This window comes from Sus scrofa, chromosome 8, assembly GCF_054392235.1.
Source record: "Sus scrofa isolate SSC_HxYL_T2T_F1_AM1 chromosome 8, Sscrofa_HxYL_maternal_Yorkshire_Landrace_v2.0, whole genome shotgun sequence".
Classification (NCBI taxonomy): Eukaryota; Metazoa; Chordata; class Mammalia; order Artiodactyla; family Suidae; genus Sus; species Sus scrofa.
Window position 1 is genome coordinate 10,894,513 of NC_139390.1, and position 27,607 is coordinate 10,922,119.

The 27,607-nt window shown below is 41.3% G+C and overlaps 1 long non-coding RNA gene across 2 annotated transcripts; it reads right to left on the minus strand.

The window, feature by feature from the left end:
- Window positions 1-27,492, minus strand: LOC146400313 (uncharacterized). Of its 2 annotated transcripts, none has more exons than XR_014812164.1 (3): window positions 27,229-27,492; window positions 23,636-23,697; window positions 1-3,836 (listed from the first exon to the last, which is right to left on the minus strand). It is a non-coding gene; the product is annotated as an uncharacterized LOC146400313 (long non-coding RNA). The 2 variants fall into 2 exon arrangements; XR_014812163.1 differs by having other exon boundaries at window positions 1-3,925.
- Window positions 27,493-27,607: the final 115 nt, after the last annotated feature.

Here is a 27,607-nt window from a genome sequence, read left to right on the forward strand (position 1 = left end):
TAGTTAGTACTCGATATTTAATGAATAAAGAAAGAGGGAATGATGGAAGTTTATGACATTCTGTAATTTCTTCATTTCAACTTTTAATACACCATGTTCTATTTTCCAATACCTGTTTGTGTCTGTGTTGTTCACCAGTGTTCCCCTAGAACCAGGCACATTGGATAAATGTTTAACAACGAAAAAGTCTGTCCACACACAGTTTCACTGTAACCTAGAATGGGAAGCCATAGAGTCAACTGAACAATTGGAACAGCCATGTTGGACTCTGGCCATTTCAGGGAATTGACGATGACAAAATGAAAGAAAGTTAAACAAGCAAAAAAAAAAAAAAAAGTCCTGTGGGTCATTCTTTCCCTTCACAAGAAGTTCTTGCCCTTTGCTCCATATGCTGAAGAAGTTAGTTATTCATCACCTGATATATCTAGAATAAATAAATGATTTACATTAAACTTGAGCCCCAGAAGGAGACATTGATCAGTCGTAGAATCCTTTTTATGGGTTACTGCTACCACACCGCCTATCAGGAACGGGTATTAAGGCTAAGGTTGTCAGTTTAATTGCTCCTTTATGATTTCTTCGGGTATCTGACAGCAAAGCAAGCCTAACAGACCATCCAGCTATGGGTAATAAGGAGACTGGATAAGGCATATGAACAGAGCAGTGAAAATCCACATTGTGCAGAGCCTGGTGGATTGGTAATTCCTTATTTTCTGCTCTCATGCTTTCTGGAAAAGCAGCATGCTACAGACGGAAAAAAAGTGCCAAATCATTCCCTGGTGACCTAAATATATGATGACACTAGGCCTCTTCACTGGTATTTTCCAACCGTGGTTTTGAGGGCCCCGGAAAGGGTTACTGGTCAGGAGAATTCAGTTCTAAGGCGTTTGTATGTAACGCTGCTTAGCTGCATGTGACGCAGCACTTTTCCTGGAGGCGGATTAGTTGTGGAAGCAGGCAGTGAAAGGGTGTATCACGAACAGTTGGAATCCAGGCCTAACTCAGTACAAGAGCTGATTCTCACTGTCAGTCAAAATAGCCAATCAACAATTGCCACAGCAGACAAGGCTGATTTAGGAGGAAAGCTTTTTGCAGGGATAATGGCATTACGAAAAGAAAAGAGAGCCACTGAGTTGAAATGCAATGCCAGATGCTACTTTGTTTTTCATTTTCCTTTCAGATATTTTCAGAAAATAAAATCCCATATAGGCTTGCATTTTGCCACAAACGTTTACTTTCTTGTAACTTAAATAGTGGGTGCTCTTTCTCCATTGGTTTTCCCAACATAATTATAGATGAGTTGCTGTGGGTCTCCATGTGTGGAGCCCATCCTAACAAAACATCACAGACTTAAACAACAGAAATTTCTTTTCTCACAGTTCTGCAGGTCCAACACGGAGGTCTCGGCAGGTTTGGTTTCTTCTGAGACCTCTGTCCTTGGCTTGCAGGTGGCCACCCCCTTGCCATGTCCTCACGTGGCCTTTCTCCTGGGCTTGTGCATGTCTGGTGTGTCTCTATGTCCTAATTCCCTTTTCAAAGGGCCCACCAGATTGTATGAGGGCCCACTCTAACCACCTTATTTTAATTTAATCACCTCTTTAAAGGCCCCAAGTCCAAATACAGGCACATTCTGAGATACCGAGGGTTAGGGCTTCAACAAATAAATGGGGGGCGGGGAGGAAGACGGGGTGAGGAGGACACAGTTCAGTCCATAACACAGTGGGAAGAAAAGTTTGTCACAAAAGGTATGATAAAAATATTTTGCATAAGGACAAAAATAATTGGAAAGAACTAGATATTCTTCATAAGGATACTGGATAGTAGATAAATAAATTATAGCACATTCACTCAATGGACAAATATGCAGCTGTTGAAAAGTATAAGATAGATCTATGTTTGCTGACAGAGAGTGAGACCAAGATTTTCTAACTTAAAAAAAAAGTAAGCAACACTTTGTTCACCATGTTCTCCTTTGTGTTAAATATATATGTACATACATATATAGCGTATGTGTTTCTACAACAAATTTGTGTGCAGAGGTTCTAGGATGAGAAACAGCTACATCTCTTTTAAAAACTTCACCTTTGGGAGTTCCTGTCATGGCTCAGCAGAAACAAATCTGACTAGGAACCATGAGGTTGCGGGTTCGATCCCTGGTCTCTCCTGGTCTTGCCAGAAGCTGTGATGTGGGTTGCAGATGTGGCTTAGATCCTGCGTTGCTGTGGCTGTGGTGTAGGCCGGTAGCTGTAGCTCTGATTAGACCCCTAGCCTAGGAACGTCCATGTGCTCCAGGTGCGGCCTTAAAAAACAATAAATAAATAAAGTCCACATAATTGCTAGAAAGTTGGGGGTATCTCCCACATCGGGCACTTTCCTGTTTGATGGCCCCTTGTGCTCACAGTGAGTCTTAGTGGCCATTCCTAGAACTTCAAGTTCACATTTTGGGACCACATTCTTGACGAAAAGAATAAGGCATCAGATTGGAACACAGGTGCCACTTATTGTGACTTTTTTCAAGTCACCCTGGAGGTGACTTATTGATGCCTCATTACAGGAGAAAAAGAAATACTTGGGTATGTACAGAGGCATGGGATACCAGAAAAGCTGGCAGGAGGAAGAGGCGTAAAAGAAAAAGGGACAGGTAGGACAGAAATAAAAAGATGAGGAAAAGCAGAGTGGGGGATGTATTAAAGGAAAGAAAAAAGATAGAGGTGGAAGTAAACAGAAGAAAACAATAATTAAGATGCACTGAGGTCTTACCAAGTACTAGGCACTGTAAACGCTTTACATGAATTGTCGTACGTAACCCTCACATCTACTGCATGTGGAATGTTCTACGATTTTTCCCACTTGATGAGAAAAGGAAAATAAGGTTTAGAGTTACTGACTTGTCCAAGGCCTTAGATCTAATGAGTGAAAAATCAGGGATATAAATCTAAGTCTTCCTCATCCTAGAATGTGTACTTAACCTCACACGGAAGGACAATTCTCTGTCATCAGTTTATGTCAATAAACTAACATTAAGTGTCAAAATACTGAGTAATTCAGTTCCTTTATCTTTTTTTTTTTTTTGGTCTTTTTAGGGCTGCACCCACAGCACATGGAAATTCCCAGACTAGGGGTCAAATCAGAGCTGTAGCCACAAGCCTACGCCGCAGCCACAGCAACACCAGATCCGAACCGCATCTGTGATGCATCTGAGAACTCCCTTTAGATTATCTTTTGAAAAGAGATAGTTTTAGATAATGCTAAGACCATATTTTGCTCCATTAGAATTATGGAGAGAGGGGAGTTCCTTTTGTGGCTCAGCAGTAACGAACCCGACTAGTATCCATGAGGATGTGGGTTGGATCCATGGCTTTGCCCAATGGGTTGGGGATCTAGCGTTCCAGTGAACTGTGGTGTAGGTTGCAGATTTAGCTCAGATCCTGCGTTGCTATGCCTGTGGCATAGGCGGGCAGCTGTAGCTCTGATGTGAGCCCTAGCCTAGAAACTTCCATATGCTGCGGATATGGCCCTAAAAAAGCAAAAAAAAAAAAAAAAAAAGAAAAGAAAAGAAAAAAAGAAATATAGAGAAAGATGTGTATGGTAGTCTATAATATTTCTTAACAAAAATTCCAGACAGTTAAGAGCCTTCCATTTCTGAGACATACCTGTGTGTCACTTACCTGTTCTTAATAAATATTGCCAGGTCAACACCCACTCCAATCAAAGGCTCTACTGCAAAGCTGACTTGAAGCATGTGGCCCAGGGGGAAAAGTGACAATAAAGCCATCATTAGGGACAACTTGACTCAGCTGTTTGCAACATGCAGCGAGGGTAAGTATTACAAGTTTCTGGAATGGAAAGGAATGATAAGCTTCCTGTAAATTGTTTACATTTCATTGTAATGATGAAATCTGGCAGGTGATTGCTTAATCTCTGCCTGCAGAGAGAAGGAAAAAATATTTAGGGAAGTATTAGTTTTATTTTCTTCCTCTCTACCTCTGACATTAAAACAAACAAACAACAAATTCATAAACACAAAGTACAATACAAAAAATATCCCCACATACAGAAGGCAACTCCCAGAAATTTTTTAAATTCCAAGAGGCAGAAAGAAAGAGGAGTATCAATATATACCTCTGATTCCCATAAATCGACTAAGAGCTGGGTTTGTGGGGTATCAACTTGATTAATACATAAAACATTGCCTTGAGTCCTAATTCCATCTCTGGCACTACCTACCTACCCATGGGACCTTGGACAAGTCACTGACCTATTCTGGGGCATCCGTTTCCTCATCTGTGCAGACACTTTTGAGAGTGATAAAAGGTGATAATTCATATACATTAATTAACCTATGAAATATGTAAATAGTACTCTCCCGGACAAGTAGTTACCTATTTTGGGAAATCAGTCACCAACCACCAGATCAAGAGTTAATTGATCTTTTGGAGTTCCCATTGTGTCTCAGAGGTAATGAACCCAACTAGTATCCATGAGGATGCAGGTTTGATCCCTGGCCTCACTCAGTGGATTAGGGATCTGATGTTGCTGTGAGCTGTGGTATAGGTCACAGATGAGGCTGGGATCTGGCATTACTGTGGCTATGGCTGTAGCTCCAGTTTGACCCCTAGCCTGGGAACTTCTATATGAAGCCCCCCACCCCCCAAAAAAGTTAATTGACATTTAACCAATAATTCTTCTTTTTTTTTTTTAATGCCTGCACCCATGGCACATGGAGGTTCCCAGGCCATGGACTGAATCCAAACTGCCACTGTGATCTATGCCACAGCTGTGGCAATGCCAGATCCCTCAACTCTCTGGGCTGGGCAAGGGGCTGAACTTGCCTCTGCAGAGACATGAGCCATCACAGTTGGATTCTTAACCCACTGCACCACAGCAGGACCTCCCATTATTATTATTATATTATTATTATTATTATTTTGTCTTTTGTCTTTTGAGGGTCATACCTGCAGCATATGGAGGTTCCTGGCCAGGGGTCTAATCAAAGCTGCAGCTGCTGGCCCACGCCAGAGCCACAGCAATACCAGATCCAAGCCACATCTGCGACCTACACCACAGCTTACAGCAATGCCAGATCCTTAACCCACTGAGCGAGGCCAGGGTTCGAACCCCCGACCTCATGGTTTCTAATCAGATTCGTTTCCACTGCACCACGACAGGAACTCCACATTATTATTATTATTATTATTATTATTATTATTTTAGTTTTTACAGCTGCTCCTGTGGCATATGGAAGTTCCCAGGCTAAGGGTTGAATTGGAGCTGCAGTTGAGGCCCATGCCACAGCTTATGGCAATGCCAGATCCTTAACCCACTGAGCAAGGCCAGGGATGGAAGCCACATCCTTACAGAGACAATGTTGGATCTTTAACCCACTGGGCCCCAACAGGAGTTCCCCCATTATTTTCTTTATTTAACTAGTTTAACGATGATTCATTCCATTTACTTTTCCTTAAATGTCTCTACCCAGATGATTCTTTGGATGACTAGAGACTTTTTCCCTTATGTGTAAGGTTCTAATGAAGCACTGATATATCCTTTTAACTGAACTGTTTGGAAAGTATGCTTTAACAGTAGAGAGACAGTAGGGCAACCGGGTAGAATGTGGACCCGGTTTCCTCATCTGTCCTGTGGGATACTGAGTCTCAACCTCATGTGAGATCCTGAGAATTACATATTTGATGGACCTTAGTAGAGACCCTAGCATAGGAAATACTAAATACCGGCTGTTACTTTTACCTATAACATGAAGAGATTGGACAAGATGCTCTCTTTGTTCTCTGAATTCTCAGTTCCCAGGACCCTAGAATTATTACCTTGAAAGATAGTTCTTTAGATTAATTCTACAAGTCAATTTAATGGAGAAGGGAGGGACTCGGAAGTAGAATTGGTTGTTAAGTAATGGAAAATACTAAACGACAGTGGCTGAAACAACATAGAGGTTTTCTCTGTGTCTCATGGTATTATTTATCTATTGCTGCATAGATAAATTATTCCAAAGCTTGGTGGCTAAAAACCTTTGTTTCCAAAACTTAGTGGCTTAAAACATTTATTATTTCACAGTTTCTGAGCTTCAAGAATTCCAGAGTGGTTTAGCTGGGTCGTTGGAGCTCAGGTTCTTTCATGAGGTTGCGGTTAAGCTGACAGTCTAGCCACATAAAATAAAACAGTAAGTCATATTGACCTAGTCTGCAGAGTAAACAATGAATAAGCAAGACATGGTTGTGAAATATTTACCAAATGAAAATGTCTAATTTGAGTTGGCTTTAGGATGGGCTGAAGTAAAAGGAATGCTGTTATTCATGAAGAATCCAGATTTGCATGTTTAATCTTGCCAGTCTCTGGCTGAACATTCCTGAGAAATGACATCCCTATTTTTTAACATACATCATAATACTATGATCTTCCTCTCCAAACCCAGGGGTAAATTATGCACTGAGGAGAGCCATCAGCTGCTAAAAAACTGACTCTATACCAGGCACCACATTCTCCGACAACATTGTGAGGAAGATTCTGTCAACCTCTTTTTAACAGATGAGGGAACCAAAGCTCAGAGGCACAAGTAGGATTTGAAGCCAGGTCTCTCATCTTCACCTCACTGCGATGCTCTTCCCCTCCTGTACAGCGTCACCCTTTACTTTCTATTAAACACAAGTCCTACTATGTAGTCTTGCTGAGAACACCAACAGTGAAAAGGGGTGCAGAGAGTGGAAAATAATATCTGACAGAACAGGAAGCAGAAGTTCAAGGTTCGCTGCTTCAAGATTCTTGGCCAAGTGCTTACACTCAGCTAAGTTAACAACTGGATATCTGAAATAACAGTTAAGAGGTAATAAACCATATGGTAATGACAATGCAAGTACAATAAGACTTTAACCAGAGAGCTCAGATATCAAGGTACCTGAACTAGCCCATCCCTTACAGTGTTCCTCATAATATGGTCCTCAGGAACTTAGTTAAAATCATATCAGGTCTTTTTAAAGATTTAGTTTCTGAGACTCATTCTTGGACATTTGATTCATTACATTTGGGGCAAGGTCTTGGACTCTGTATGTGATTCTCATGTAACTAAAGTCTGAAAGTTACTATTTCAGTTACTAACTATGAATCCATAATTAAAACTGTTTTTCATATTTGATAAGGTATTTGTGGAATTCATGGAACTCATGGTACCATTTGCAAAATGATGTGATAACTCTAAATGTAATATAGCTAAATTTAGAAGGTATATTACTATAAAAATAGTATAGACTTCAGGAATAAACAGACCTGAACTCAAATCTCTCCTCTATTGCTTAGTTGCTATGGGCAAGTTCCTAAACATCTCTGAGCCTTAATCTCCACTGCTGTAAAATATTGATTATAACACCTTGATGGGTTATTGCGGAGATCGAATATAATATCCACATAATGCTTGGCATATAGTACTCATTCACTTAATGACAGGTATTTTTATTATTAAACCTCTAACACTGTATAAAATAGGATACTGCATATTAATAGAGTCTAGTATTAAGAGATATTAGGCCACAGGGGTTTCAAAACGGTTTGAGTCATTATAGCGGTTCAGCACACCAGCTTGGGAACCAGATTGTCTGGATTCAAATACCAGCTGGTTTACTTTCTTGCTTATTACCAACAGAATAAACCAGAACTTTCTTTGCCTTCTGGGAAGAGGGTCTTTATTAATATTGCTAAGCCACATGCCTGTTTACTATTCTGCTAAATAAACTGTGAAATGGAAATAATATGACCTATCTGACAGGATTATATGAGGATTACATGGGATTATGCAGATAAAGGGTTTCTGACAATGCCAGGCACATGACCAACATGCTTTAATTTTTTTTTTTTAGAGCTGCACCTGCAGCATATGGAAATTTCCAGGCTAGGGGTAGAAGTGGAGCTGCAGTTGCTGGCCACAGCCACAGCCACAGCCACAGCAACACTGGATCTGAGCTGCATCTGTGACCGATACCACAGCTCGCAGCAACGGCAGATCCTTAACCCACTGAGCAAGGCCAGGGATTGAACTGCATCCTCATGGATACTAGTCAGATACTTAACCTGCTGAGCCACAACAAGAACTGCAACTAACGTGCTTTAAAAGAGAAAAATCTGCTTATTTCTATTAGTATTCAACCTACACTTAACTGAATATCAGAAACTCCATATACCCAAAAGTGAACTTACATTTTCTCTATCCTCTGAGTTTACCAAGCCTTCAGTATTTTCGTCTCTTTGACCTGGGTCACTGTTCATCTACTTATCCTAGCTAGAATCATGATAGCGAAACAAACTTGAGTACAAAGCACTATTCTAAGGACTTTGGTATCACAGTTTTTGGCCACACCCACAGCACATAGACGTTCCCCAGGCCAGGGATCCTGCCCAGGCCATGGCAGCAGCCTCAAAGGCTTGCAGTGATGATGCGGGACCCTCAACCTGCTGCACCACCAAGGAACTCCTGGTATTAAATTATATCTATTCACAGAATAACTGCATCAAGTGTAGGCATTGTGATCATCCCTACTTTACAGATGTAAAAACTGAGACAGAGCAGATACATAATGTGCCCAAGGCTATCCCATTGATAGCAGAGCCAAGATTCCTAATGGAGGCAGTCCAGTCCCGGAACCTTTATCTTTTAATGCATATGATACAGCCTCTAGAGATTTTGAAGTTATTTTAAAAGCTTTCGCTCTCCACTACTTTGATATTTAGTAAAAGGCACAGACCTCTTATTAAACATCTCAAATCCATCCCCTTCTCTCTTCACACTGAGATGGACCTGCTCACCCTCTGCTTCAACTACCAGTCTCCCTGATCTTAGCGTCTTCTCATTCAATCCTTCTGCCAAATCAGCTAGTCAGAAATGCTTCTGAAACGTAGATCTGATGAATAACTCTTCCTTAATTAAAAGCATTTCCTGATGCCCCAATTTCTACAGAATAGGATGCAAATACTCACATGTCTGATTCAATGAGGTCCCTAGTACATCACTCACATTGCACTTTACTTTATGCCAATGACCATGTCTCTTCCTGCACTAAAGTGGGCCCTTTTAAAGTGCGGATGCTGGGAGTCCCCGTCGTGGCGCAGTGGTTAAGGAATCTGACTAGGAACCATGAAGTTGCAGGTTCCATCCCTGATCTTGCTCAGTGGGTTAAGGACCCAGCGTTGCTGTGAGCTGTGGGATAGGTCGCAGACACGGCTGGGATCCCGCGTTGCTGTGGCTCTGGCATAGGCCGGTGGCTACAGCTCCGATTGGACCCCTAGCCTGGGAACCTCCATATGCCATGGAAGCGGCCCTAGAAAAGACTAAATAAATAAATAAATAAATAAATAAAAAGTATGGATGCTGTTTGTCTATCTTGATGTAACCCAGATTTCCTGAGGACTCAGCAGCCCACAGGTACAAATGAGGTCACAATATCATTAGTATGTGAATTGAAATGATTCGTTGCCCCACCAGCAAGTGCAGAATCTGTAGCTGTAGGAGAATCTCCCACCATTACTAAGAAGTGCTTCCGAGTTCCCAGGGATGTTTCTCACAGTGACAAGTGAGCCACTGTGCCTCTTCTGTTCTTCCCCTGAGCCCTGTATTCTCAGATAGTCATCATGAGCTCAGGTGCCCAGGCAGTAGAGAATGGCTTTCTTCCTTGTGACATACTGTTAAAGGAGAGTTACTTCAGTGTCGCATGTTTAGCAAAGTGACTTTCCCTGTATTCACTAGAGCCCTCTAGCTCCCAGGGCATCAGATATGCTCTCCGGCGTCTGAGCCACGTCACCCTTGAGGTACAGCCATACCATTACATTCAGAGTCCCTCTTCCACTCCAACAATGGTTTCAGTATTGGTCCAGCTCATGTCTCTTTCCCTTAAGACGATCTACCTTGCATAAGTTATCTCAGCAAGTTTGGTAAGACTTCTAAGGGACCACCCTGCCAGTCTGCCAGATGTCTCTAATATTATCTGAATCCCAGAGTACCCGAAGGGGACACCTAAGCTATGCACTCCAAGCCACATTTGTCTCACTGTTGCCCACGCCGCCCCTCACCAACTCCATTGCCTGTCAGTGGAGCTCTGTGCATACCAGAGCCCCAATCAGTGTGTTTTGTTTTTTATCTTTTTGCCTTTTCTAGGGCGCTCCCACCGCATATGGAGGTTCCCAGGCTAGGGGTCTAATCGGGAAGCTGAGCCGTGACGGGAACTCCCCCAATCAGTGTTTTTAAACATGTAATAGCAATTGAAAGTCTATGTCCCTTGAGCAGAGCTAGAGTTTATCTGAGGAAAGGAACACAAACTTAGGATCAAACTACCTGACCTTCAGTCAAAACTGCATAGAAATCTTGCCACCGGAGGGAAAAAAAACCTAAACAAAACCATGGGCTCTCACTTGGGATGGATTTAGCTATTGCTAAGACTCTGATAACTGCAGTATACATGCACCTCTCTTCTCCAGCAGACTTCTCCAGAGAAATCTGGTCACAAGTGAACTGTTCAAGACCACATGCCACACCCTTGGGCTGAAGCAAGAGGAAGTTGATTCACTTTCCTTGTGGTCAGTTGCGGACAGAATTGCATCCAGTTCCTACTGACACACTTTTTAAAAACCATTTAGTTATCTTGTTCCTATAATGCAGATACTTTACATTGATTTGACTTTTCGGCTTTAAACATATGAGATTATTGTCATTGTTCTGATGACATTGCAGCCTGTTCGATAATGTGGTATTAATATAGAAAATTCACCCAGTTGCTAACTAGGTTAGGGTTTTAAACACTGGCAGGGGTGTCGGCTCACGGGCATTAAATAAGCTTCATTTTAAAAGAAGGTACCAGGAGTTCCCTGGTGGCTCAGTGGGTTAAGGATCCAGAGGTGTCTCTGCTGTGGCTCAGCTCACTGCTTTGGTAGGGGTTTGATCCCTGGCCTGGAACTTCTGCATGCTGTAGGCATGGCCAAAAATAAAAAATAATAAAAGAAATCACTAGATATTGAAATGCTTTCTGGTTTAGCATGAACATTATAAACTGTATAAGTACCATCATAAATTGCAACTACTAATCGTGAAAATCTCAACCCACCCTCAATTATTAGAATTACGGTATAGTGCAAAGGGCCCTTGAACACATGTCATGGTACCTTGGTCCTATTCTTTGGCTCTTTCACTAAATAACCACATACATGACCATGGGCAAGCTCTACAGCCTTTACGGCAATCTATGAAAAAAACATGTAAAAATGCCTAGCGTAACCCTTGGCATATCATGTAAGTATGCAATATTTGCTAAACTGGAAGTATTAACACATATGAAAAAACTTACATTCTTTTTCAATTATATGCTAGGTATATATTTGACCCTCCTATTTGACATGTAGATATGGAAAGACTCATTACATTCAAATGAGGCTAAACAAAATCTCATATTGCCTCTTTTTTTTTTTTCTTTCTTTCTTTTTTAGGGCCATACCCCGGCATATGAAAGTTCCCAGGCTAGGGGTCGAATCAGAGCTGCAGCTGCTGACCTACACCACAGCCACAGCGATGCCAGATCCTAGCCATATCTGCGACCTACACTGCAGCTCACCACAATGCCTGATCCTTAACTCACTGAGCGAGGCCAGGGATCGAACCCACATGCTCATGATACTAGTCCAGTTCTTAACCTGCTGAGCCACAGTGGGAACTCCAGTAAAAGCTATTCTTGGATTGTAGGCAGTAAACTGACAAGGTTGCATACCACAGTCTGCTGGTCTCTGCTGTATTTTCTTCAGTCTGGAGGACTTGACTTGCTTAACATTTCTTATATTACAGAACTGCTAGTGATGAATTCTTTCCATGTTTGCCTAAACAATGATTTTGCTGTTTTTGAAAGATAATATTTCTGGGCATAGAATTTTTTTTTTTTTTTTTTTTTTTTTGCTTTAGGGCCACACCTGCAGCATATGGAAGTTCCCAGGCTAGGGGCTGAATAGGAGCTGCAGCTGCCGGCCTAAACCATAGCTATAGCAATGTGGGATCCGAGCCGCATCTGCGGTCTACACCACAGCTTATGGCAACGTCGGATCCTTAACCCACTGAGTGAGGCCAGGGATCAAACCTGTGTCCTCATGGATAACTAGTCTGATTTGCTACTGCTGGGCCACAATGGGAACTCCAGTGCATAGAATTTTAGATTGACAGCGTTCTTTCTAGTGCATAAAGTTTGTCTACTGATTTAACTGAACTATTTTTTAAAAACAAATCTGATGTCATTCTCATCTTGGAAACAGTGCCTTTTTTCCTTTGGTGTCTTTTAATATTTTCTGTCACTGGTGTTAAGTAATTTGATTATGATGTCCCTGGTATATTTTTTTTTTCATGCTTCCTGTGCTTGGGGTTCATTGATCTTCTTAGATCTGAGGGTTTATAGTTTCCAATATTAAAAAAAAAAGTTTTAGCTATTTCCTTAAATAAACTTTTCGGATTTCTTCCCCCATCTCTTTGTCTCCCATTCCAGTCACATTAAGACAGTTGGGCACAGCTTACTCATGGTCTTCTGTTTCTGTGCTTGATTTTGGAAAATTTCTATTGATATGCTTTCAAATTCATAAATCTTTTCTGCAATGTCAAATTTGCCATTAATCCCACTCAGTGTTAAGAACTTCACACACTGTCATTTTCACCTCTAGAGGTCTGGTCTGTCCTCCACGTCTCTACTTAAACTTCTGTACACATGGAATCGTTACAATATAAGGTCTGCAAATTTTAACATCTGGATCCGTTTCAGTTGACTTCTCTCCTTAACATGGGTCCTATTTTCTCACTTATTTGCATCATCCGTAATTTTTGATTGGACGCCAGACATGGGAAGATTTACCTTCCTAAGGAATGGATATGTTTGTATTCCTAAAAATCTTTGTTCTGGCACAGTTACTTGAGAACAATCTGATGTTTTCAGGTCTTGCTTTAACAACAAGACAGGACAGAACGGTGCTCAGCTTAGGGCTCATTATTCCCCCCAACTGAGGCACGACCCTTCCATCTCTTCTATCCAAGGCTCTGTGAATGATGGTTTTCCAGTATGCTGTGGGAACAGCCGGTATTCCCAACCTTTTTTTTTTTTTTTTTTTGTCTTTTTAGGGCTGCACCCATGGCATATGGGGGTTCCCAGGCCAGGGGTCTAATAGGAGCTGTAGCCACCAGCCTACGCCACAGCCACAGCCACATGGGATATGATCTACACCACAGCTATGCCGGATCTTTAACCCACTGAGCGAGGCCAGGGATCGAACCCACAACCTCATGGTTCCTAGTTGGATTCGTTTCCGCTGCGCCATGATGAGAACTTCTCCCAGCCCACTTTGAGCTGGGCTCTATTAGTGCTAATACTTTCAGGGGGTCCTTTCCTTGGCCTCAGGTAATTTCCTCCATCTGCATGCACTGATCAATTCCTGAAAACTCAAGGGAGAGACTTCCCAGATTTCTAGCATTCTCTTTCTGAGTAGCTCTCTTCTCTCTGGTACTCTGTGTTGCAAATTCTAGCCACGTTGGTTTCACCGGGCTCTCAGCTCTATCTCATCAAATCAAGGATCTCACCAGACTCTTCCTGTGTCCCCCATGGCTGTGCTGAGGCCTGGAAGTTCTCTCAAGACAGTAAGCTGGAGCAGTCATAGAACTCACCTTGTTTGTATCCTCTCGCTCAGGGTTCATGTCCTTTACTGCCTGTTCTTTATTGCCCAATGTCCAGTGTCTTTAAAAACATTGTTTCATAAAGAATATGCACATTTTAATTTTTAGCACATTTTTTAGATTATGGCAGCTGTTAGCAATGTTAAATATTTCTCATTCTCAGTCTTCAACATTTGTGATAGAATGCTTTTTCTGGCATCTTGTGGTGAGATAGGCCACCCGATCTAGTTTGGGACAAGCTCTGAGTGAAAATGTTGGCTTTAATTGTGGATGTGCAAGCCTCCTGAGTCTCTTTTCTGTATAATCTACAATGTTTGTGAAAGGGCGGCTCCATCAATCTGGGTCCCTGACTGACTACAATAAGCAGTGACTTCCTGCCAACTTGCAAAAAACATGTGACGCAAACAAGAAATTAAACTTTTTGTTTTAAGCCAATGGGGGGGATATTCTTTCATATATTTTGTCTATTTTTTACTGTTTCTAGCCTGTCTCAAACTTTTAACTATTATATCACCCCCAAGAAAATATCTGATTAGATTCATTTGCTTTCCAAACTCTGAATCAAAAAGTGAGTGATATACTTTGTAATCAGAGAATATGAAATATTACAGTTTACTTTTCATGAACACTAAAGAATGATTATGAGACATTAAATTTGCCCTCCTTTTGGATGAAATAAGACTGTCCATTGCAAAGCAGAGTTAGTGTAGTAGTACCCGTTAGTGCTTTTAATACTTAATCCAATTGAAAACAAAGAAACAGGGGTAATCAGATAAGTGAGAATACCCTTTGTGACTGGATATTTGACCACATACATTAAATAAAATGTTCCTGGTCTTTATGTGTACTGTGTTCATTTGGGATCATGTTGCATTTAAATATTAGTGAAATTGTATGTAATCAGAACTTTTTTCCCTACAAAGTAAAGGTATCACTTCATGAAACTTTTATGTAAGTCATAAAACCTTCCTTTCTCCCTATCAGCTCATTTTTACTGTATTAGAAAATGATTAGGGTCATGACTTTAAATGGTAAATCGATTTGTCACATAACTACCATCATTGTTTATGCAAATTCCCGTTGGTTGGCTCACTGGGAGTCGCTGAAAAAGAAAGCAGGGAGCCTGCCACTAGAGTCTGCTTTTACACATCAGCAAGATGAAGCAACTCAAGATATTTTGATGAAGTGTAACCAGGCTTGCAGAAGATTTTTCGCATCATTGATTTCACAGCGTCTGTTCAGTTATGTAAACTGTAGAGGAATGTAACTTCCCTCTAGTTTTCACTTCCTATATTTTGTTACATAACTTGTTTTCTTCAAATTAGTATTAACTTACATCTAATATTTAGAAGACAAGTAAAAACTAAAGTGGGAAATAAAGCATACCAGTACGAAAAGAAATGAGGTGAACAATTATACACACACACAATTATTTAGGATCAAATAACCCGCTACTATTGCAGCCTAGAAAGACTTTTCTTGCACTTTTCCCATCCTGAATTTACCAGGTTTCAGGCTTAGGTCCTATTGAAGATCCCTCTATTACTTTCAATCTCAATTCTTAGCTACCACACTGCAGAGCCAAAAACAGAATTGCTCAAGGGAGTTGAAAGTTTACTATGTACTATGTCTTGCCTTCTTGGTTACAAAAACTTTAGTTGGAACAGGCAGAAATGCCATCTTGACCACCTCTGACTTTTTTTCTGATGCATGAAAACCTTCAGATGAAGGCATATATAACTGAGGCAAAATTTCGAAAGGAGTAAAAAGTGGAAAAAAATCCCTACGTCCACTAAGTTAGCTGTTCAGCCTTTGGCAAATACTTTTTCTTAATAAAAATCCTAAGTCTCGGAGTTCCTGTCAAGGTGCAGTGGAAATATATCCAACTAGGAACCATGAGGTTTCGGGTTCCATCCCTGGCCTCGCACAGTGGATTAAGGATCCGGTGTTGCTGTGAACTGTAGTGTAGGTCACAGACATGGCTCAGATCTGGCATGGCTGTGGCTGTGGCTGGCATCTGTGGCTCCAATTAGATCCTTAGCCTGGGAACCTCCATACGCCATGGGTGTGGCCCTAAAGAGCAAAAAAAAAAAAAAAAAAACCCCAAAAAAACCCAAATAAAAAAACCTTACTCTCCAGGCCTTAGTTTCCTCATCTGTAAAAACAGGGAAATTAGAGATTAATAGACCATGATACTAACCTTATGGCACAGTGGGTTAAGGATCCAGCACTGTCACTGCAACAGCTTGGGTTGCTGCTGTGGCATGGGTTCAGTACCTGGCCTAGGAACTTCTGCATGTCTCAGGCATGGCCAAAAAAAAAAAGGAAAGAAAAGACTACAGAGGAACATATTTATAATCCTTAATTCATACATATTAGGAAACTGGGTTTTTTGTTTGTTTGTTTGTTGTAGTAGTTGTTGTTTTTTTGCATGGGGGGGGGGAGGTTTGGGGCAACACATACAGCATATGGAAGTTTCCAGGTTAGGGGTCGAATCAGAGCTGCAGCTGCTGGCTACAGCCACAGTAACATAGGATCTAAACCTTATCTGCCACCTACACCACAGCTTATGGCAATGCCAGATCCCTAACCCACTGAGTGGGGCCAGTGATCGAACCCACATCCTCATGGGTACCAGTGGGGTTTGTTACCACTGAGCTACAATAGGAACTCCTGAAAAATAATTTTTGAGAAAATTAGAAAAAACTGAACACTGGATATTAGGCGAAATGATAGCTAAGGTTTGCTTTAAAATAGTTCCGGCGGAGAGTGAAGTGTGTTCATGTGGCTTGGGTGGGGAGAGGGGTAAGAAAGAAAACAAAACGGCCAAATATTGAAAATGATCCAAGCTAGGTGTTGGATTGTCAGGTTCATTTTGCTAGTTTCTGAAAATTTTCATAATAGTAAAAAAAAAGTATGACTTTCAAATCTATGAACTTTATATATATTTACTTGATATACTGTCACTAGGCCTTGTTAATGAAATGGAGTTCTCTGAGCTAAGTACAAAATCTTAAGAAAACAAAATGACAAAAAAAAAAAGTCATTAGGGGCCAATATAATTATCTAACAAGTGATACATTCTATATAAAGAAAATAAACCACTGAAACCTATAAAAGTAATACACCTAATCAGCCTCACCACTTAGCAACTCATATACCATCTTTTCCCAACTAAACCCCCATCCATAATTCCCCAAAAGTTATGGTTCCACATTATAAATAGCTTTTAAAAAGTCTTTTCATTAGTTTGATTTTGAGTTGCCTTGGAAATAATTTTTTTAGTCTTTAGGGCAAAAACCATTTCCTATGCTAAAATACACCTAGCTCTGGAGTTCTTGTTGTGGCTCAGCAGTAGCAAACCCCGACTAGTATCCATGAGGACTAGGGTTCGATCCCAGGCCTCGCTCAGTGGGTTAAGGATCCAGTGTTGCTGTGAGCTGTGGTGTAGGTCATAGACGCAGCTGGGATCCCTAGCTGCTGTGTCTGTGGTGTAGGCCAGCGGCTACAGTTCCAATTGGACCCCTAGCCTGGGAACCTCTATATGCTATGGGTGCGGCCCTAAAAGACCAAAAAAAAAGGAAAAAAGAAAAAGAAATAAGAAATATATGAAGATATTCAACTCTGCGTGGTTATCAGAAAACTCAATTAATATGAAAATAAAGATTCCGTTCCTCTCCACCAGACTTGAAAAAGTAAAATCAGACATCAGATTTTGGCAGGGATGTAGAAAAAGAATTCTCATACATGCCAGTAGGATCGTAAATTGGTCCAAGTAAAAATATCAGCATTACTAATTAAACTGAACTCGTGCATAGACTTACCACCTAACCATTCTAACTGTATTTGTTTGCTAGGGTTGCCATAACAAAAACACTACACACTGGGTGCCTTAAACAACAGAGATTTATTTTCTCATTTTGGAGGGTCTAGAAGTCCAGGATCAAAGTTTGGTTTCTTCCCAGGCCCCTCTTCTTTTTTTTTTTTTTTTTGTCTTTTTTTGTTGTTGTTGTTGTTGCTATTTCTTGGGCCGCTCCCGCGGCATATGGAGGTTCCCAGGCTAGGGGTCTAATCGGAGCTGTAGCCACTGACCTACGCCAGAGCCACAGCAACTCGGAATCCCGAGCCGTGTCTGCAACCTACACCACAGCTCACGGCAACGCCAGATCGTTAACCCACTGAGCAAGGGCAGGGACTGAACCCACAACCTCATGGTTCCTAGTCGGATTCCTTAACCACTGCGCCACGACGGGAACTCCCCCCAGGCCCCTCTTCTTGCCTTTCAGATGGCAGTGTCTTCACTGGCCCTTTCTCCTTGCATGTGCATGTCCAGTGTCTTTCTGTATATGTCCTAATCTCCTCTTATAAGGACACCATTGAGGCAAGATTAGGTCCCCTCCCCCAAAAGTCTCCTTTTTACTTAATTACCTCTTTAAAGACTCTTATCTCTAAAGGTAGTCCCATTCCTAGGTGTTAGGTATTCAGCTTCAACATATGAATTGTAAGGAAACCAATTCAGTCCGTAACACTACCTTGGCATATTAGCTAAAGAAATTTTTGCACATGTTTGAGAATGCTGATAACAGTTTAGTTCATTACAGTACACAATATAGCAGTTAATTCAAGTGTGTTGTATTTCTAAAAATACTGTATGGTAGTGGAAAGGAATGAACTATATCTAGATGCATAAAATTGGATCGCTTTTTAAAAAAGGGTTGAATGGAAAAAATTAGTTACAAAAGAATACATGCAAAATAACTACATTTATAATAAGATTTAAAAAGCAAAGATAGGGCGTTCCCATCATGGCTCAGTGATTAAGGAACCCAACTAGTATCCATGAGAACACAGGTTCAATCCCTGGCCTCACTCTTGGGTTAAGGATCCAGCGTTGCTATGGCTGTGGTGTAGGCTGGCAGCTGCAGCTCCAATTCGACCCCTAGCCTGGAAACCTCCATATGATGTGGGTGTGGCCCTAAAAAGACCCAAAAAAAGCAAGGTACAGTGTATATTTTGGGGACACATCTAGGTAGCCTTATAATAAACTCTAAAGCAAAGCAAGGTAATGAATAGCAGGAAATTCAGGATAGTGGTCTACTCTGGGGAGGAAAAAGGGAGAATACATTTACAAAGAGACACAGGAAACTTAAAAAGCATCAGTGTTCTATTTTTTAATTAGATATTGCATATATGTATTCACTTTATTATCCCCATGTGATATAATAAAAAAATATATTTGATCTTTGTCCCTGGTCCATGAGAGCGTTCCTAAAATTTTTGTAATTTCCTGAGTGATAGAAATGCCTTTTGACATTCCTGAGTCCCTTTCAACCACACTTGAGTTTATGCTAATGAGGTGGCCCCTGCCAGGTTGGGAGACCTTAAATAGCTTCAGGATAGGGGGTGGTCACCAGAAAAACCAGCCAGTCATTATAAGGTTGGAACTTTCAGGCCCATCCCTCAATTTCCAGGGATAGAAGAGGGACAAAAGATTGAGTTCCGGAGTTCCCCAGTACAATGGGTGAGGGATCCGACAGAGACGCTGCTGTGCCATGGCTACAATGCCTGGCTTGGGAGCTTCTGCATGCAGCATGCATGGCCAAAAAGAGAAAAAAAAAAAGACCGAGTTCAATTAAATAGCCAATGATTTAATCAACCATCCCTACTTAATGAAATCCCATTAAAAAGCCCGAAACCACCAGGCTCAAGAAGCCTCCAGGTTGATGAACATACTAGTATGCCCGGAGGGTGGGGAGTGTGGCACGCCCAGACAGGCCATGGACGCTCTGCATTCCCTGGCTCCCAAACTTCGCCCCACCTATATCCTTCCCATTTGGCTGTTTTCCATCTGTCTGTTGTAATTAGACTAAACTAATTAGTATAGCACTTTCCTGAATCACTGCAGAGAATTATCACACTTGAGGGGGAGAGGCAGTCCTGGGCATCCCTGAATTTGCAGTGAGCTGGGTATAAGCACAGGTAGCTTAGCGATAACTTAAACTCCTGAGTGGCATCTAAAGTGGAGACAGGCTTGCAGGGCTGAGCCCTTCACCTGTGGGTCTGTTCTAACTCTAGGTAGTTGAATTATAAGACATCCAGTCGATTTCAGAGAATTGCTGTTGGAACTATTATCTTTAAATGGTGTGTGGGAGTACCCGTCGTGGCTCAGCAGAAACAAATCTGACCAGCATACATGAGGACGCAGGATCGGTTCCTGGCCTTGCTCAGTGGATTAAGGATCGGTTCCTGGCCTTGCTCAGTGGATTAAGGATCTGGCATTGCCACGAGCTGTGGTGTAGGTCGCAGAGGTGGCTCGGATCCCGTGCTGCTGTGGCGGTGGCATAGCCCGGCAGCTACAGCTCCGATATGACCCCTAGCCTAGGAACCTCCATATGCGGCAGGTGCAGCCCTAAAAAGACAAAATAAATAAATAAATAAAAATAAAAATAAATAAAATTTAAAAATAAATGGTGTGTGTGTGCATGCATCACACATTTTTCTCTTACTATATATTATGTATTTAATAAGGAAAAATTCAACTTCTGTGCATTTAAAGTCAAAGAAACAAAAGCTATAAGGTAAAAAATAGGTATGTTGCACATACCTTTAACCATAGGAAATAGTCTTAGGTACTGAAAAGCCAGAATTGCTTATTTTCTCATATTTGGAATGGTACCTTTCAATCTAATAATAATAGCTTCATTAATTTTATGCACAAAACATTATCTATCTGAGCATATTCTGGCATATTTTCCAAGAACTAAGTTAGAACTTGGCACACTCACAATTGAACTTCATTGCTATCTGCCTCAGTCCCAAAAGAAAAAAATTGATCAAACTAATTCTGAGGTAGCATTATAATGACAACCATTTGATTTCCCCAAGTTCAGAATTTAAGACTTTAATAATACCTCATAAAGAAGGTACAACTCATGCAAAAAAAGAGAAGCTATAATGCTAATTTCATACATACATGTACAAAATATACATTTAATATATTCTCAGAATAATCCTCGTCATGGGAGTTCCTGTTTTGGCTCCGCGGTAATGAACTGACCAGGATTCATAAGGGCCTGATTTTGATCCCTAGCCTTGCTCACCATTGCCATGAGCTGCAGTGTAGGCCTTAGACGTGGCTTGGACCTGGCATTGCTGTGGCTGTGGTGTAGGCCAGTGGCTACGGCTCTGATTCAACCCTAGCCTGGGAATCTACATATGCCTGGGGTGTGGCCCTAAAAAAAAAAAAAAAAAAAAAAGGACAAAAAAAAAACCTTGTCTGAAATATTTATCAAATAATAGTGACATAATTTTTGAACAAAAAAGTGGTCTTTCTTTTTTCTAAAAAAAGGTCTTTTAACTTCCTTCCTAAGTAGAGCACTTGTTTAAATATATTTACCTGAAGCTCGTTCCTGAATTTTTTACATTAAAGCTAACATTCTATTAACTCAGCTTTTAATTGTGATCATAGTTTATCCTACAGAAGAACATATTATTTAAAGGTCACTTTAATATGACAGAAATATGTATGTGTATGTGTTGTGTGTATATACAATAAATTTATTTACATCATTATATATTTAAAACCCTAGCTGTTTTTCTCTAAACTATACAAGTCCTTAAGGCTTTTAATGTAGTAAATTTTTTAAAAATATAGTCATTCACTGTGAATGTTAATAAAAACTGGCAAAACTTCCAGAATACTCTCATGAAGAAAGTTAAAGTAATTAAAATAACTTGAAATGTCACTGTCTTCATTTTCCTTCTATTTGGTTAAATGAAACTGCTGCAAATTCTATTTCTCACTCTGCTGCAGGTTCATATTTACACAGCATCATAGCCTATTTAAGGCCTAAATAAATGCCTCTTGAAGAATGTTTTATTGATAACCAGAAAAACAAAACAAATCCTTCACAAACTACACCAATAAAAGACTATTTCTAGCACTAACCTAAGACTCTCAGGAGGCTTTTTTTTTTCCTTTTCTTTTGTTGGCCACCCCAAGGCACATGGAGTTCCTAGGCCAAGGATCAGATCTGAGCCCCACTTGCAACCTAAATGCAGCTGTGGCAATGCCAGATCCCTAGCCCACTGTGCTGGGTCTGGGATGGAACCTGCTTCCCAGTGCTCCAGAGACACCACTGGTCCTGTTGCACCACAGTAGGAACTCATCAATAATTGTTTGTTAAACCAAAATATTTACTCTTTGATAACTCTTCGTTGTCCAACCAGAAGAAGAACTTACTCAGGAAAATATACTTGGGTAATCATTCACCCATGTCTCTACTATTTTTGAGTCACTTCTGTCAAGAGCAAGGCAGCACAGATTTTAATCACAAAAGATCCTTTTGCTTCTCCTCCACATCCTTGAATCTATTTAGAAAAATTTACCAAAGGTACAGTTCAGTTGATAAACAACAACAACAAGGCTGGTCTCAATTTAACTGCCTTTTATTTGATTTATTTTATTTTATTTTACTTTGTCTTTTTAGGCCCATACCTGTGGCATATGGATGTTTCCAGGCTAGGGGTCGAACTGGAGCTGTAGCTGCTGGCCTACACCACAGCCTCAACCATGCGGCGGGATCCGAGCTGCATCTGTGACCTACACCATAGCTCAGGGCAATACCAGATCCTTAACCCACTGATTGAGGCCGGGGATGGCACCCTTGTCCTCATGGATACTAGTCAGATTCATTACCATTGAGCCACAACAGGAACTCCCTAATACTGCCTTTTATAATTGAGCCTTCCTATCACACAGCAATTTCTTTTATATATATATATCATCATTCTAACTCCTATCCCCGGATTTCACTTACGAATTTTCTCGTCCATCAAAAAACATCCCCCCAAACATTTTCTAGTTCCTCCTAATTCTCCCTTAAAAAAAGCAATACCTCTTAGACTCTGCTGAAGGGAGTGTAGAGTGGACCACTCTAAGGCCAAATGTCCATATTTACCACATTTACAAAAACATTCCCTCTTTAATCCAGCAGTTCTCTTCAGAGACTCTAAGAATTACCCCATGCAAATGTAAGAAATGGCATTTATTCATTAAAGTATTGTTCCTAATATCCAAAGAAATAACACAAGTGTCCATCTATAGAGGATTCATTATAAATTAGTATATACCCACAAAATGGAATATATGACAACTGGGAGAAGAAAGAATGAAGACGTTTAATTAAATTATGATAAGGAGGGATATTCAGAACATACTGTTAAGTGAAAAAAGCAAAGTGCAGAACAAAGCAGAGAATACTGAAGGAACTTTTTGAAATCCTGCAAGTAAAAAATGTAGTAACTTCAGGTAAAGAAATAAATGCTTTTTGACTTTGTCAAAGTCATGTGACATCTTAAGAGTGGAAATTAAAATTTCTATATCTAACTTTTTTCTGTTTCTTAAATTAAATTATAATAAAAGGCAATAAAGACAGGTTTTCAGAGTTCCCACTGTGGCTCAGCAGGTTAAGAACCCAACGTAGTATCCATGGGAATGCAGGTTCCATCCCTAGCCTCGCTCAGTGGGTTAAGGATCCAGCATTGCTGCAAGTTGCAGCATAGGTCACAGGTGCAGCTCCGATCTGGTGTTGCTGTGGCTGTGGTGCAGGCCAGGAGCTGCAGTGCTGATTCGCCCCCTAGCCTGGGAACTTCCCTACACTGCAGGTAAGGCCCTAAAAATAAGAAGAAGACAGATTTTCCCCCTTATCAAAAAGTAGAGTGTTCTTATGAAAACTTTTGTAAACCAAAATGGTCTTAAGTGAAGAAGCAGTTACCATTAATTTGGGGGAAAGTCGAAGCGCTTCTACACCCCAAAAATAACCTACCCAATCAGACCAAATAACGCACAAGACCTAACCTAACACTAACAGATAGTAAAACCAGGAAGGAGATGATAAACATACAACCTGTATAAAATAGAAATAATGTACATAGTAGAGTTTCACTTACCAGAGCTGAGAAGACAGCAAGCACACTAGGAGGCTGAGCGGTGGTGCTGCTGGTGCGCTAGGCTGAGTTGTGGGAGGTTGCGGTGGTGCGAGGCACAGAAAGGAGGATGCAGGAGAGAAAGGAAGAGGGTCATCCCATTAACGTCTCATTGTTGGAATCCATCAGGGTGTGCAGGTCCTAATGTCTACACCTTTTTCTGTACCTGCCTGTCTCAGTGTCAAAGGTTGAGGTTTGATGTCTGCTGTGCCTGATGGGGAAGGCTTGAAATACGACAAGATGCTTGACTGCTCAAGCCTCATGTGTTTTTCTATCATAAAATTCTCTATAGGCACTCAAAATATCCTGCAAAGCTGCCCTAAACCTACATACCCTTTCAAAACAAAAGTCATACTTTTCTTTTTGCTTTTTTAGGGCCACATTTACAGCATAGGGAAGTTCCCGGGTTAGGGGTCGAATCGAAGCTACAGCTACCAGCCTACACCACAGCCACAGAAATGCCAAATGGGAGTCGAATCTGTGACCTACACAACAGCTCCCTGACCCACTGAGTGAGGACAGGGATTGAGTCCGCATCCTCATAGATACAAGTGGGATTTGATTCTGCTGCGCCACAACAGGAACTCCAAAATTCATGATTTTCTGCTTGTCACTGCAGCACTGTCAATTATAGTGAAAATCTCATGCAAGTGCTTCATGTTGAGTTCCTGCATGACTCCTTTTGGGCTATTTGCTACTGACTTCCTTTTCAATTAGTAATCAGTTAGTATCCTTTCCTCCTGCAATTGTACCAGCTCTTTATCTGTCGGTTCTTGGTTAAGGGGTGCCAAACCTCTTCAACATCATCTTCACAGACACTTATATGCATAACCACCTTCTGTAATTATTTTCCCCAGTTCTTCTGGGAATTTTTTGGCAACTTCAGTATCAGTGGAAGCACTCTCACCAATGACCTTGAAGCTATGATGCCACCCTCAACTCAAAAACCAATCAAACCATCCATGACTACCTTTGTCTATTTATTTGTCTTTTTAGGGCTGCACCTGTAGCATATGGAAGTTCCCAGGCTAGGGGTCAAATTGGAACTGCAGCTGCCAGACTATGCCACAGACACAGCAATGCCAGATCCAAGACAAGTCTTCGACCTACACCACAATTCACAGCAACACCAGATTCTTAACCCTCTGAGTGGGGCCAGGGATCAAACCTGCCTCCTTATGGATACTAGTCAGGTTTGTTATCACTGAACCACAACCAGAACTCCCATGACTACCTTTATTTTTTTTAATTAATGAATTTTATTACATTCATAGTTGTAAAACAATTCACCACAACCAAATTTTATACCATTTCCATCCCAAACCCTCAGTGCATCCCCCCATACCCCAAACTGTCTCATTTGGAAACCATAAGTTTTTCAAAGTCTGTGAATCAGTATCTATTCTGCAAAGAAGTTCACTGTGTCCTTTTTTTAGATTCCACATGTAAGTGACAGCATTTGATGTTGGCATCTCATTGTTTGACTGACTTCACTTAGCATGTTAATTTCTAGGTCCATCCAATGTTGCTGCAAATGCCAGTATTTCTTTCTTTTTAATGGCTGAGTAATATTCCATTGTGTATATGTACCCTATCTTCTTTATCTACTCCTCTGTTCCCATGTCTTGGCTATTGTATATAGTGCTGCAATGAACATTGGGGTACATGTGTCTTTTTGAGTCAACCCATGACTACCTTTAAATCCCTCTTTTGAAACACTTTCACCACCATGGCCAGAGTGCTTTCCGTTTCAGCTTATTACAAAGACTGACCAATTTCTCCTTAAGTATAAAAAAATAACTTGAACACCAGGCTCTGTACACCCATAAATACACTCAAGCAATATACTTTCCATTTTATTCACTGCTGGATACTGACTGAGACCATTTTGCTACCTGCAGAAGCAACAGTAACTTTGGCAGCTTTCAAGATTCTTTGCATAAAAATAATGGACCCAAGCAAATTCAACTTACATACAATACCCATTTGGTTCACACCAACCAAAACACTTAAAATTAATCCAGTTTTATGTTAAGTTTTTCTGATACTTTAGGACACATCTTGTTAACGATGCACAAAATAAACCGAGATGGGGAGCTCCTATTGTGGCTGAGTGGAAACAAATATGACTGGTATCCATGAGGACACAGGTTTGATCCCTGGCCTCACTCAGTGGGTTAAGCATCCGGCATTGCTGTGAGCTGTGCTGTAGGTCGTAGACTCGGCTTAGATCTGGCATTATTGTGGCTGTGGCCCAGGCCGGCAGCTCTGATTCGATCCCTAGTCTGGGACTCTCCATAGGCTGGGGGTGCAGCCCTGAAAATACAAAAGAAAAAGGGGGGGGGGAGTTCCCTTTGTGGCTTAGGAGTTAACAAACCCGACTAGGACCCAAGAGGATTCAGGTTTGATCCCTGGCCTCGCTCAGCATGTTAAGGATCTGGTATTGTTGTTAGCTGTGGTGTAGATTGCAGACTCGGCTTGGATCCCGAGTTGCTGTGTCTGTGGCATAGGCTGGCAGCTGTAGCTCCAATTCAACCCCAAGCCTGGAAACTTCCATGTCGCATGTACGGCCCTAACAAGGAAAAAAAATTGAGATGAACCACAGATGCTCACAGGCAAGGTTCCAAGTTGTGGTAGTTTGATGCTGAGATGCGGATTATAGTTCCAGAGAAGGAGCTTGGTGGTTCCAGTAGGCTGATGGGTCTTCATGCTACCTCTCTAAGGGTTCCCCACAAAACAAACCCTGAATGCTACGTATGCCAAGTATTTTCTCTTCTTGCCTTTTTTTGGGGGGTAAAAGTGAAAATCCTCTTCAGATTTTCTTCAGTTATTAAAACAGGTACTAACACAATATGGATCTTTCCTACAAGCGAAGTGGCATTAGGCAAACTTTAGAAAAGGGAGGGATCCCTGTATATCAACCTGAAAAATAACTGGTTTGTAACAAAAATGACATTCTTGCCTTGACTTATTTTGTTACTATGAAATGTGTTTTGTTAAACTCATCACAGGGCAGAAATACAAATATATATTTAATGTGTATTTTTTATTATTTTTTATAGTTATTTCCCCAATACGATTTTTTCCCCTACTGTACAGCATGGTGACTCAGTTACACATACATGTACACATTATTTTTTCTCACATTATCATGCTCCATCATAAGTGACTAGACATAGTTCCCAGTGCTACACAGCAGGATCTCATTGCTAATCCATTCCAAAGGCGATAGTTTGTATCTATTAACCCCAAGCTCCCCAACCACCCCACTCCCTCCCCCTCCCCCTTGGCAACCACGAGTCTATTCTCCAAGTCCATGATTTTCTTTTCTGTGGAGAGGTTCATTTGTGCCTTATAAATATATATTTAATATGTATTTTAGATCTATTTAATGAAATGCAGGTTTATGTTAAAAGTCAGTACACTGCTAACCTAAGGAACCCTACTATGAATATTAAATATAATATGGTTCTCTATATAAACAAGGTAAATGATGTAAGAATTCAAAAAATCTCTATAATTCTCTTACAAAGACTGACAAAAATCAGCGTGCTCACTAGGGTAGGCGAGGAGGGGCGACGGGGGCCCCGGTGCCATGCTCCTCGGGTGGTAGGTGCGGTTCAGCGCCGCCAGCCCCTTCGCCTGGGTCTGGCGCTGCTGCTGCGCCAGCTGGAAGGCGTCCTTAACCTGCAGCAGCCTCTTCTCCATCTCAGGGGCACCGGGATCCAGCTTGGACGAAGCCTGCCCAGCGTTCCGGGGGCAGCCGGCTCGGCAGACCACTGTCGGAGTCTCCATAGCGACGCCCCAAACTCTGGTCGGCCGAGGGCGTGGCTACCGCCAGAGCTTTCAAATAACTCCCGCGGGGGAAGGAAATACCGCGAGACGGCCGCGAGAGCAGCGGCGCTCTCGGTTTCGCGCATGCGCAGAGGGCTGAGC